Here is a 15,002-nt window from a genome sequence, read left to right on the forward strand (position 1 = left end):
TGATCATAGTTTAGTAGATCTGATCCGTTACGATTGCTCCTTGTTCTACAAGGATTAGTTTAATATCTGCAATAGTTAGGCCTTACAAAGGGTTGGAGGATCCAGCGGCGTGTAGGGTGGCGTCTGCTAGTCCTAGAACGGATGTTCCGGGGATCAACCTCGTGTTGGTTTTTAGGCCCTGTCTAGGATCGGCTTACGGTCACCGTGCGCGAGCGCGAGGCCCAATCGTGAGTAGGATGATCCGATTATGCGGTGAAAACCCCGGATCGTCGTAGATCTAATCAGCTTTACCTTGATCAAGCAGGACCACCATATATTCGGACACCCCGTCTGAATCATGGGTGGATCGGCTCTTTGAGCCGATTCACGGGATAACCTGAGAGCCGATCGAGGCTCGTATTTAACGTTTACGTGTGTGCCCTCGCAGGAAACTAAGCGAGGCATCATCCACACCTTCCCGACCAGGTATAGGTCAGGTGGCACGCCCTTGTGATAAACATCGGCGCGTGCGACCAGGAGGCTTTGCGGGCCGTCGCTCAGAGGGACTGGGGCCAGCCGCAGCCCTAGTTGTTCCCGGCTCTACCGTGTTGCCCGTCTCTGCCCGCCAGGGGGTTTCTGACGTCAACAGGGAGCCACCTGTCAGCCACACATCCCAAAAATATACATCTTTTCCCACCAAACCCCTTTCCCTCCGCCGCTCATTTCTCCCCGCTCCATCTCCCATCCAGACTCCAACCAGGAAAACCCTCGCCGCCGCCATGCTGCCGAAGAAAAAGGCTCCGGTGAAGGTAGCGAAGGTGCCGCCGATGTTGCGCACCGTGCCGCCGAAGGAGAAGCCAGCAAACATGTCGCGGGAGGCGTGGGAGGAGGAGAAATGCTGCTGCTCCACGATGACGGCCGACCACAAAAGGCGCCGCATCGCTGCTCTCGAAGCCGCGAAAGCGGCGGCTGCTACCAAAGGGTGCCTCAGCTTGGGCGGCGATCAGCCCGAAGGGAGCTAGCAACTCGCGGCCGCAACTTTGGCGGTGGGTTCTCGAGCTCACCCTTGTCGCCGGGGTATTATGCAGAGGGGACGTCGCTCTCGCAGATGTGTTTGTTGCAGAAGGACGATCGCTCCCGCTACCCCCCCCGAGTGCGCCAACAACGATGACCTTCGACCCCAATGCGACGTTCTCGCTGGATTCAGCGCCGAGGGGTAGCGGTGCCTTTCGCTTCCCCGTCGACTGATGTCTACGGGTGCTTCTATTCTTGTAGACAGTGTTGGGCCTCCAAGAGCAGAGGTTTGTAGAACAGCAGCAAGTTTCCCTTAAGTGGATCACCCAAGGTTTATCGAACTCAGGGAGGAAGAGGTCAAAGATATCCCTCTCATGCAACCCCGCAACCACAAAGCAAGAAGTCTCTTGTGTCCCCAACACACCTAATAGGTGCACTAGTTCGGCGAAGAGATAGTGAAATACAGGTGGTATGAATGAATATGAGCAGCAGTAACGGCGCCAGAAAAGTGCTTTGCCCAGGACAGTAAACAAGCAGTAGGAACGCAGCAGTAGTAACGCAGTAAAACAGTAAACAAGCAGCGATAGCAGTATTTAGGAACAAGGCCTAGGGATCATACTTTCACTAGTGGACACTCTCAACATTGATCACATAACAAAATAGATAAATGCATACTCTACACTCTCTTGTTGGATGATGAACACCATTGCGTAGGATTACACGAACCCTCAATGCCGGAGTTAACAAGCTCCACAATATTAAATGTTCATATTTAAATAACCTTAGAGTGCATGACAGATCAACACAACTAAACCAAGTACTAACATAGCATGCACACTTGTCACCTTCACACTATGTAGGAGGAATAGATCACATCAATACCATCATAGCAATAGTTAACTTCATAATCTACAAGAGATCATAATCATAGCCTACGCCAAGTACTAACACGGATGCACACACTTGTCACCATTACACCGTGCAGGAGGAATAAAACTACTTTAATAACATCACTAGAGTAACACATAGATAAATTGTGATACAAAACACATTGCAATCATAAAGAGATATAAATAAGCACTTCACTATGCCATTCATAACAGTGAATAAGTATTCCGTGAAATATAGCCTAAGAGACCCACACGGTGCACACACTGTCACCTTTACACACGTGGGACAAGGAGTCTCCGGAGATCACATAAGTAAAACCCACTTGACTAGCATAATGACATCTAGATTACAAGCATCATCATATGAATCTCAATCATGTAAGGCAGCTCATGAGATTATTGTATTGAAGTACATAGGAGAGAGATGAACCACATAGCTACCGGTACAGCCCCGAGCCTCGATGGAGAACTACTCCCTCCTCATGGGAGACGAGCAGCGTTGATGGAGATGGCGGTGGTGTCGATGGAGGAGCCTTCCGGGGCACTTCCCCGTCCCGGCGGCGTGCCGGAACAGAGACTCCTGTCCCCCAGATCTTGGCTTCGCGATGGCGGCGGCTCTGGAAGGTTTCTCGTACCGTGGCTCTTCCGTATCGAAGTTTTTGGTCAGGGACCTTTTTATAGGCGAAGAGGCGGAGTCGGAGAGGCGACGAGGCGGTGACACACTAGGGGGGCGCCCCCCCTAGGCCGCGCCGCCCTGTCATCTGGGGGCCCAGTGGCCCCCCCCGGCGACTCTCGGGTGTTCCGGAAGCTTCGTGGAAAAATAGGATGCTCGGGCCTTGATTTCGTCCGATTCCGAGAATATTTCCTTACTAGGATTTCTGGAACCAAAAACAGCGAGAAAACGAGAACTGGCCCTTCGGCATCTCGTCAATAGGTTAGTTCCGGAAAACGCATAATAATGACATATAATGTGCATAAAACATGTAGATATCATCAATAATGTGGCATGGAACATAAGAAATTATCGATACGTCGGAGACGTATCAGCATCCCCAAGCTTAGTTCTGCTCGTCCCGAGCAGGTAAACGATAACAAAGATAATTTCTGGAGTGACATGCCATCGTAACCTTGATCATACTATTGTAAGCATATGTAATGAATGCAGCGATCAAAACAATGGTAATGACATGAGTAAACAAATGAATCATAAAGCAAAGACTTTTCATGAATAGTACTTTCAAGACAAGCATCAATAAGCTTTGCATAAGAGTTAACTCATAAAGCAATAAACTCATAGTATAGGTATCGAAGCAACACAAAGGAAGATTAAGTTTCAGCGGTTGCTTTCAACTTGTAACATGTATATCTCATGGATATTGTCAACATAGAGTAATATAACAAATGCAATATGCAAGTATGTAAGAATCAATGCAAAGTTCACACAAGTGTTTGCTTCTTGAGGTGGAGAGAAATAGGTGAACTGACTCAACATAAAAGGTAAAAGAATGGCCCTTCGCAGAGGGAAGCATTGATTGCTATATTTGTGCTAGAGCTTTGGTTTTGAAAACATAAAGAGAGCATAAAAGTAAAATTTTGAGAGGTGTTTGTTGTTGTCAACGAATGGTAGTGGGCACTCTAACCCCCTTGCCAGACAAACCTTCAAAGAGCGGCTCCCATGAATTATTTTTATTTTTGGGTGGCACTCCTTCCAACCTTTCTTTCACAAACCATGGCTAACCGAACCCTCGGGTGCCTGCCAACAATCTCATACCATGAAGGAGTGCCTTTTTATTTTAGTTTTATTATGATGACACTCCTCCCCACCTTTGCTTTCTCAAGCCATGGCTAACCGAATCCTTCGGGTGCCGTCTAACAATCACATACCATGGAGGAGTGTCTATTTAGGTTAATTAATTTGGGACTGGGAATCCCATTGCCAGCTCTTTTTGCAAAATTATTGGATAAGCGGATGAAGCCACTAGTCCATTGGTGAAAGTTGCCCAACAAGAATGAAAGATAAACACCACATACTTCCTCATGAGCTATAAAACATTGACACAAATCAGAGGTGATAAATTTTGAATTATTTAAAGGTAGCACTCAAGCAATTTAATTTGGAATGGCGGAGAAATATCATGTAGTAGGTAGGTATGGTGGACACAAATGGCATAGTGGTTGGCTCAAGGATTTTGGATGCATGAGAAGTATTCCCTCTCGATACAAGGCTTAGGCTAGCAAGGTTATTTGAAACAAACACAAGGATGAACCGGTGCAGCAAAACTCACATAAAAGACATATTGTAAACATTATAAGACTCTACACCGTCTTCCTTGTTGTTCAAACTCAATACTAGAAATTATCTAGACTTTAGAGAGACCAAATATGCAAACCAAATTTTAGCAAGCTCTATGTATTTCTTCATTAATGGGTGCAAAGTATATGATGCAAGAGCTTAAACATGAGCACAACAATTGCCAAGTATCACATTATCCAAGATATTTTATCAATTACTACATGTAGCATTTCCCGTTTCCAACCATATAACAATGAACGAAGCAGTTTCAACCTTCGCCATGAACATTAAAAGCTAAGAACACGTGTGTTCATATGAACCAGCGGAGCGTGTCTCTCTCCCACACAAGCATGATGGATCATATTTTATTCAAACAAAAACAAAAACAAACAAACGCTCCAAGTAAAGTACATAAGATGTGATGGAATAAAAATATAGTTTCAGGGGAAGAACCTGATAATGTTATCGATGAAGAAGGGGATGCCTTGGGCATCCCCAAGCTTAGATGCTTGAGTCTTCTTAAAATATGCAGGGGTGAACCACCGGGGCATCCCCAAGCTTAGAGCTTTCACTCTTCTTGATCATAGTATATCATCCTCCTCTCTTGACCCTTGAAAACTTCCTCCACACCAAACTCGAAACAACTCATTAGAGGGTTAGTGCACAATAAAAATTCACATGTTCAGAGGTGACACAATCATTCTTAACACTTCTGGACATTTCATAAAGCTACTGGACATTAATGGAACAAAGTAATTCATCCACCATAGCAAAAGAGGCAATGCGAAATAAAAGGCAGAATCTGTCAAAACAGAACAGTCCGTAAAGATGGATTTTATCGAGGCACCAGACTTGCTCAAATGAAAATGCTCAAATTGAATGAAAGTTGCGTACATATCTGAGGATCACGCACGTAAATTGGCATATTTTTATGAGCTACCTACAGAGAGGCAGGTCGAAATTCGTGACAGCAAAGAAATCTGTTTCTGCGCAGCAATCCAAATCTAGTATCAACCTTTCTATCAAAGACTTTACTTGGCACAACAATGCAATAAAATAAGATAAGGAGAGGTTGCTACAGTAGTAACAACTTCCAAGAATCAAATACAAAATAAAAGTACTGTAGCAAAATAAACCAATGGGTTATCTCCCAAGAAGTTCTTTCTTTATAGCCATTAAGATGGGCTCAGCAGTTTTAATGATGCACTCGCAAGAAATAGTAGTTGAAGCAAAAGAGAGCATCAAGAGGCAAATTCAAAACAAATTTAAGTCTAACATGCTTCCTATGCATAGGAATCTTGTAAATAAACAAGTTCATGAAGAGCAAAGTAACAAGCATAGGAAGATAGAACAAGTGTAGCAGCAAAAATTTCAGCACATAGAGAGGTGTTTTAGTAACATGAAAATTTCTACAACCATATTTTCCTCTCTCATAATAACTTTCAGTAGCAACATGAGCAAACTCAACAATATAACTAGCACACAAAGCATTCTTATCATGAGTCTCATGCATAAAATTATTACTCTCCACATAGGCATAATCAATTTTATTAGTTGTAGTGGGAGCAAATTCAACAAAGTAGCTATCATTATTAATCTCATCAAGTGTAGGAGGCATAGTATAATCACAACAAAATTTACTCTCCATAGTAGGTGGCACCAAAAGACCACTATCATTATAATCATCATAAATAGGAGGCAAAGTATCATCAAAGAAAATTTTCTCCTCAATGCTTGGGGGACTAAAAATATCATGCTCATCAAAGCCAGCTTCCCCAAGCTTAGAATTTTCCATATCATTAGCAACAATGGTGTTCAAAGCGTTCATACTAATATTACTACTAGCATGCAAATAAGATTCCATAGGTTTTTTTATTTTCGCATCAAACCATCCATGTCTTAAATCAGGAAATAGAATAAGAAGCTCATTGTTGTCCATTATGCCAAACTAGTGTAAACAAGAAACAAAAAGATGCAATTGCAGGATCTAAAGGAAATAGCTTCGAGCACACACACAACGGCAACAGAAAAGTACTTTACCTGGGACCGGAGTATGAGAGCCTTTTACCTTTCCTCCCCGGCAACGGCGCCAGAAAATAGCTTGATGTCTACGGGTGCTTCTATTCTTGTAGACAGTGTTGGGCCTCCAAGAGCAGAGGTTTGTAGAACAGCAGCAGGTTTCCCTTAAGTGGATCACCCAAGGTTTATCGAACTCAGGGAGGAAGAGGTCAAAGATATCCCTCTCATGCAACAACCCTGCAACCACAAAGCAAGAAGTCTCTTGTGTCCCCAACACACCTAATAGGTGCACTAGTTCGGCGAAGAGATAGTGAAATACAGGTGGTATGAATGAATATGAGCAACAGTAACGGCGCCAGAAAAGTGCTTTGCCCAGGACAGTAAACAAGCAGTAGTAACGCAGCGAGTAGTAACGCAATGAAACAAGTAAACAAGCAGCGATAGCAGTATTTAGGAACAAGGCCTAGGGATCATACTTTCACTAGTGGACACTCTCAACATTGATCACATAACAGAATAGATAAATGCATACTCTACACTCTCTTGTTGGATGATGAACACCATTGTGTAGGATTACACGAACCCTCAATGCCGGAGTTAACAAGCTCCACAATATTCAATGTTCATATTTAAATAACCTTAGAGTGCATGACAGATCAACACAACTAAACCAAGTACTAACATAGCATGCACACTCGTCACCTTCACACTATGTAGGAGGAATAGATCACATCAATACCATCATAGCAATAGTTAACTTCATAATCTACAAGAGATCATAATCATAGCCTACGCCAAGTACTAACACGGATGCACACACTCGTCACCATTACACCGTGCAGGAGGAATAAAACTACTTTAATAACATCACTAGAGTAGCACATAGATAAATTGTGATACAAAACACATTGCAATCATAAAGAGATATAAATAAGCACTTCACTATGCCATTCATAACAGATGAATAAGTATTCTCGTGAAATATAGCCTAAGAGACCCACACGGTGCACACACTCGTCACCTTTACACACGTGGGACAAGGAGTCTCCGGAGATCACATAAGTAAAACCCACTTGACTAGCATAATGACATCTAGATTACAAGCATCATCATATGAATCTCAATCATGTAAGGCAGCTCATGAGATTATTGTATTGAAGTACATAGGAGAGAGATGAACCACATAGCTACCGGTACAGCCCCGAGCCTCGATGGAGAACTACTCCCTCCTCATGGGAGACAAGCAGCGTTGATGGACATGGCGGTGGTGTCGATGGAGGAGCCTTCCGGGGCACTTCCCCGTCCCGGCGGCGTGCTGGAACAGAGACTCCTGTCCCCCAGATCTTGGCTTCGCGATGGCGGCGGCTCTGGAAGGTTTCTCGTACCGTGGCTCTTCCGTATCGAAGTTTTAGGTCAGGGACCTTTTTATAGGCGAAGAGGCGGAGTCGGAGAGGCGACGAGGCGGTGACACACTAGGGGGGCGCGCCCCCCCTAGGCCGCGCCGCCCTGTAATCTGGGGGCCCAGTGGCCCCCCTCTGGCGACTCTCGGGTTTTCTGGAAGCTTCGTGGAAAAATAGGATGCTGGGCCTTGATTTCGTCCGATTCCGAGAATATTTCCTTACTAGGACTTCTGGAACCAAAAACAGCAGAAAACGAGAACTGGCCCTTCGGCATCTCGTCAATAGGTTAGTTCCGGAAAACGCATAATAATGACATATAATGTGCATAAAATATGTAGATATCATCAATAATGTGGCATGGAACATAAGAAATTATCGATACGTCGGAGACGTATCATCGACCTAAAGTCATCGCCTGACCTACGCCGCTCGGGAAGCACCGAAGGCCACGTGACTGACGACACCGGCCTCCCCTGCCACCTCTTTGCCGACGAGAGGAGGAGCACCCACCAGGTGTTTGGTAGCGCGTCCGGCGTGTCAATGGGTGACGACAAGGTGAGTTTCCTTAAATTATGTGTTATATGCATCGTAGACACCGTCGGCGACTCAAAGTAGGTTACTTGTTGCGTAGATTCCCGGCGGGGCCAAGATCCTCACCGGCTTTATACGCCATGGCCACGCCTACGAACCCCCGTCGACAAGTATGAAGAAGAGGCCGACGAGGACGAAGATGAGGAGGAGGAGGTCCAGGAGGAGCTGATTGACACCGACACCGGGTGACCATGATGATAACGATGAATGGGCGGACTGGCGACACTCGTGGTCCTAGGTGAAAGTCTTTGGAGGATGAATGTCTCATTGATATGTTGCAAACGTATCTATAATTTTTGATGCTCCATGCTTGTTTTCCACCAATTGCTATCTGTTTTGTTTACACTTTGTGGCACTTTATGCATTTTCCGGAACTAACCTATTGACAAGATGCCACAGTGCGAGTTCTCAGTTTTCTGCTGTTTTTGTATTTCAGAAAAGTTGTACATGAAATATTCTTGGAATTGGACGAAACAAAAGCCAAAAATCCTATTTTTCCCGGAGCGAAGACGGAGTCCAGAGGAGAGACGGAGGAGGGCCACAGGGTGGCCAGACCTACCCTAGGCGCGGCCTGGCCCTAGCCCGCACCTAGGGGTGCTCTGGAGCCACCAGGCCTCCACCGACCTCGCCCTTCCACCTATATAAAGCTCCCGACGCAAAAACCCTAAATATACCAGCCTCCGCCCATGAAAAGTTCCGTAGCTCCACCGCCATCACAGAAAAGATTCGGGGGACAAAAGTCTCTATCCCGGCACCCTGCCGGGACGCGAAATTGCCCCCGGAGCCATCTCCATCGATTCCATCGCCATCTCCATCGCCGTTGCTGACTCCTATGATGAGGAGTGAGTAGTTCTCCCCCGGGGCTGAGGGCTCTACCGGTAGCTATGTGGTTTATCTCTCTCTCCCATGGTGTGATCTTTATGTGGCCATGAGCTTTGTTATCTAGATATCGTTATGCTATTCAAGTGGATTTTACTTATGTGATCTCTGGAGACTCCTTGTCCCACGTGTGTAAAGGTGGAGTGTATGCATCGTGTGGGTCTCTTAGGCTATATTTCACAGAATACTTGTTCACTGAATTATGATTTAAGTTGGATGTCTCTATGAAATTGTGGTGTGTTAGTACCTCCTATGAATGCTCAAAGTGCAGCGCGGGGTGTTCATTAGTACTTGGGAATACATCTTTAAGGTTTGCTTTTGCAGCCCTACACGGTGAATTAGTGTTCGTTATCCATCCGGAGAGTAGTTCAGAGTAGCATAGTGAAGTGCTTATATTTATATTCCTTTACGATATCATTGTTGAGAGTGAGCACTAGTGAAAGTATGATCCGTAGGTCTTGTTTTCTAACATCGAATCACCATTTATTTACTGTTTTACTCCATGTTTACTTGCTGTCATATTTATTTCGGATTGTTATTACCACTCATATTAATCCATATCACTTGCATTTTACTATCTCTTCGCGGAACTAGTGAACCTATACATCTGACAAGTGTATTGGGTGTGTTGGGGATACAAGATACTTCTTGTATCGTAATTGCAGGGTTACTTGAGAGGGATATCTTTGACCTCTACATCCCTGAGTTCGATAAACCTTGGGTGATCCACTTAAGGGAAACTTGCTGCTATTCTACAAACCTCTGCACTTGGAGGCCCAGCATTTTCTACAAGAATAGAAGCGTGCGTAGACATCAAGCTCTTTTCTGGCGCCGTTGCCGGGGAGGTAAGGTAAAAGGTACTCACATCCTCCGGCTACTAAGTCTTTTAGTTGCTCGTGACTGATCGAAGTTATTTCCTTTAGATTTTGCAATTACATATTTTTGTTTCTTGTTTTTATTTTCACTAGTTAGACTTAATGGAAAACAACAACAAAATCGGAGAGCTTTATAGTATTTATCTTCAGTTAGGACATGAGGTGTTTGAACAGAAAATTAAAAAATATGGAACTTTACTCGCATGCTGGTAGCAATGTTATTAGTATGAATTCTTTGAACACCATAATTGCTAATGCTATGGAAAAGTGAGCTTGAGGAAGCTAGTTTTTATGAAAATGATCTTTTTAGTTCCCCAACTTTTGAGGAGGAAATTTGCTATGATGATACCATGCCTCCAATATATGATGATTACAATGATGATTATGTTATTTTTAGTCCACCTACTATTGAGAAGAAAATTAATTATTATTACAATATGTCTCCTATATTTGATGATTATGGTGATGAGAATAATAATGATAGCTATTTTGTTGAATTTTCTCCCACTACAGTTAATAAGAATGACTTTTCTTATGTTCGTAGTAGTAATTATTTTATGCATGTGGCTCATGATAAGAATGTTTTATGTGATAGTTATATTGTTGATTTTATTCATGATGCTACTGAAAGTTATTATGAGAGAGGAAAATATGGTTGTAGAAGTTTTCATGTTACTAAACCACCTCTCTATATGCTGAAAGTTTTGAAGTTGCAATTGTTTTGCTTTCCTATGCTTGTTACTATGTGCTTCTTTGATTTATTTTCTTACAAGATTCCTATGCATAGGAAGTGGGTTAGACTTAAATGTGTTTCATATTTTTTCCTTGATGCTCTCTTTTGCTTCAATTCATATTTCTTAAGTGAGCATCTTCTCAAATTACTGAGCCTAGCTGAAAGGCGTTAAAGAAAAGCACTCTTGGGACATAACCCATGTTTTATTTCTGCAATTTTTCTTTTTTTGAGTCTTGGAAGTTCTTACCTCTTTAATAACCTCACCTTATCATTTTTATTTGATTTTTTCCAAGAATAGCCTCTAATAGGAAGAAAGTAAGATTTGGGGAAGTTGCTATCCTGAAAACAGATTCTGTAATGTTACCATAAACATTCGTAAAAATAGCCAGAGCGGAATTTTGAGCTGTCAGTTTTTATGGATATGCCCCAGGTTATTGTCTAACTTTTGTTAGTTCACCACTTTTCGAGATAAGCAACAGAGGATTTTCAAAAAATCGATATTTACCTGCTGTTCTGTTTTGACTGATCTCTGCACTATTTGCATTTTCCTCTTAAATCTCTTTCTTCTTGAGTTCTTTTGATCAAAAAGCCTTTTGAAGAGTTGCTACAGTATCTAGTGCTTTAATAGATGCTTGATATATGTTAGAACTGAACCTAAATGGATTTGTTTATTTTGATTTAACTAATGCTGCTGATAAAGAATTGTGTGAAGTTTTGTATGAAGGAAGTTTTCAAGTGTAGGGAGAGAAGAATGATGTGATGAGATGAAGAGTGAACAAAAGCTCAAGCTTGGGGATGTCCCTGCACCCCAATAAATACCCAAGAAGTACAAGCGTCAAAGCTTGGGGATGCCTAAGGCATCCCCTCTTCATCAACAAAGCAACAGGTCATCTTTCTATGCGCTATATTTTTATTGCTTCATACGCCATGTGTTGTTCTTGGAGCGTCTTTATTTTTGTTTTTTTAGTTTATTTTTATTTTTTTGCTGTAGCATATCATTGCATCATAGAATTCTTGTGTGGGAGAGACACACGCTCCGTTTTCATAGCATAGAACACTCTAGTTTTCACTCTTATTGTTCTGCGGCTGTTCTAGTTTGCTAGTACTGCGTTTAGCTCTTGGTTTTCCATTCTTATTTTGTTCAGATCATGAGTATTCTTTTTTTTTGAAATCCAGATCATGAGTATTCTTTATTTGTGTATGATTACCTCTCTGGTCCATAATGTATTTCATCTCGGAGAGTTATTTCAAATAAGTTGATTGGTGTTGGATACGAGTAAAATATTTCATGACTATAGTGATGTAAAAGGAAGCTTGTCTAGACTGTGGCATAGACTTTGGCATGTCATGTTGGATGTTATTCTTGTCATATGTTTAGTATTTATTGTTGTCATGACTTGTTTAAAATGGCTGAGAGTGCATAATGTGTCACTGAAAGAATCATGTGTTGTTTCTACATCTGGGCATGGGCAGCCCGGCCCGGACGGCCCGGCCCGAAAATCCCGGGCCGGGCCGGGTCGGGCTTGCACTTCGGGCCGGGTTCGGGCCTGAAATCTGAGCCCGAACGTCGGGCCGGGCAGGGTTCGGGCCTTCATTTTTGTGCATTTTAGCCTGATCGGGCCGGGCTTCTCGGGCCAGGCCGGGTTTTTTGCTCGTTCGGGCCGGGTTCGGGCTTAATTTACAGGCCCGACGGTCGGGCCGGGCCGGGCTCGGGCCTGACTTTTTACCGCGGGCTTTTTTAAGCCCGGCCCGAAACCCGACCCGGCCCGAACTTTGCCCAGGTGTAGTTGTTTCCATCATAAAAGCATAATATTGTGGTATTCTCCTTTGATGCTTTATTGGGTTGACTTGGCACATACTTATACCATGTTATGACTATAACCAGTCAACTAAAGCCTCTATGATCATGTAGTTTTTGACTTGTAATATCACTTTATGATTTGATTGATAATGTTTTGTCGCTATGCATGATTATGGTCATTATTGCTCTCTTAGTTGGTCCCTTCCAGTCTTTTGCTAGCCTTCGCTTGTGCTGAGTATGATCACTACTTGTGCATCCAACCACCATGAAATAAAGTTTACCAACTGTATCCACCATATCTACCTAGTAGCATTATTTCTATTCCGAGTAATTCATCATGTTTTTATTTATCTTCCAAGTTAAATTTTGGCTCGAGAAAATTAGTCAGTAAAGCTCTCACAAACTTGATGGCACATTTACTTTCTTGCACTTAACAAATTTGATCATTATGCCTATCTTATGAAGTTTATATGTTTGCAAATTGAAAGTTGGGAGTTAGTAGAACCATGCTTTCATGGGGAACACATTTGACATTGCACTTATATTTAGTTGATGGCATGTTCTTTTGTTTATGGATTCCTAGCGGTGCGAAATAAAATGGAAACTTGTAAGTCCATGGAGTTTTTATATGAGTCAGAGAAACGTCTGGGCTGCTAATCTAAGCCATGCATCATTCATGGTGGAAATTTACAGCTAAGCCATCGTGAGCATTCTATGAAGCATTTGCAATAAAAAAGCTTTACCCATAATAAATAAAAAAATTGCTGAGATGCTCAATGTATGTTTGTCTTGTCATTTTGGCATGGGATTGCTCCTAAAAGAGTACCTCCTTATCATCGGGCAATAGGTACCCCATTGGAGGTTCTCAATGATACATGTATACTTACAATGACAAGAACTTATTTGGGACCTAAATTGAGTAGCATGAGGTTTAGGTACTCACATTTAAGGGGCATGAGATTTTCAACTTGTGATTTGCAAGCATATAGCTCATTTTTTACTCACATTAATTTTAACCATTCAAGATGCTTATGATAGGAGCAATGAGAGCTCAAAGCTAATAAGTACCATACTTTTTGGAAGGTTTATAAAACTTGTTTATCTTGCTTACTCTGCAAAGAGTATCTCTTTGACTTTTATGTTGAGTCTCCATCTTATACATTATGCACCGATTAAGAGAGCATAGTTGTCATTCTTAGTGCAATGTGCATAGTCCAAAAATTATTATTGATTGATTCATGATTATGCTATTGCTCGTTCTTAAATTACTTGTATCTAGACACCCTTTGAACTTTAAAGGTGTCCTAGCATTTATGTTTTTCTACTTCATAAAGGACATGTTGAGTACCACTTTGTTATCTTTATTTATGATCATAAACAAATAGTTGCTTTCAATGCATTATTATTCATGATCCTTTGCTTGAGTTACTCTTCATGTTATAACATAGTTGCTAAGTTCTATTGTTAGAGTTATATCTATCATGCCTATGTTTAGAGTACTTTGATCCCAACTTACAATGCTTTACAATAACTTGATCAAGATTGTATTGGCTTCATATCACCTCAAAAACTATTTTGTTATCACTTACCTACTCGACGACGAGCAGGAGTTAAGCTTGGGGATGTTGATACGTTGCAAACGTATCTATAATTTTTGATGCTCCATGCTTGTTTTACACCAATTGCTATATGTTTTGTTTACACTTCGTGGCACTTTTACGCATTTTTTGGAACTAACCTATTGACAAGATGCCACGGTGCCAGTTCCCTGTTTTCTGCTGTTTTTGTACTTCAGAAAAGTTGTACAGGAAATATTCTCAGAATTGGACGAAACAAAAGCCAAAGTTCCTATTTTCTTTGGAGCGAAGACGGAGTCCGGAGAAGAGACAGAGGAGGGCCACAGGGTGGCCAGACCTACCCTACGCACGACCTGGCCTTGGCCCGCGCCTAGGGGTGGCTGGGGCCACCAGCCCTCCACCGACCTCATCCTTTCGCCTATATAAAGCTCCCGACGCAAAAAACTCTAAATATACCAGCCTCCGCCCATGAAAAGTTTCGTAGGTCCGCCGCCGTCGCAGAAAAGATTCGGGGGACAAAAGTCTCTGTCCTGGCACCCTGCCGGGATGGGTAATTGCCCCCGGAGCCATCTCCATCGACTCCACCGCCATCTCCATCGCCGTTGCTGACTCCTACGATGAGGAGTGAGTCGTTCTCCCTCGGGGCTGAGGGCTCTACCGGTAGCTATATGGTTTATCTCTCTCTCTCATGGTGTGATCTTTATTTGACCATGAGCTTTGTAATCTAGATGTCATTATGCTATTCAAGTGGATTTTACTTATGTGATCTCCGGAGACTCATTGTCCCACGTGTGTAAAGGTGGAGTGTGTGCACCGTGTGAGTCTCTTAGGCTATATTTCAAAGAATACTTGTTCACTGAATTATGATTTGAGTTGGATGTATCTATGAAATTGTGGTGTGTTAGTACCTCCTATGAATGTTCAAAGTGCAGCGCGGGGTGTTCATTAGTA

This window comes from Lolium rigidum, chromosome 7 (genome assembly GCF_022539505.1).
Source record: "Lolium rigidum isolate FL_2022 chromosome 7, APGP_CSIRO_Lrig_0.1, whole genome shotgun sequence".
In the NCBI taxonomy this organism is placed as follows: Eukaryota; Viridiplantae; Streptophyta; class Magnoliopsida; order Poales; family Poaceae; genus Lolium; species Lolium rigidum.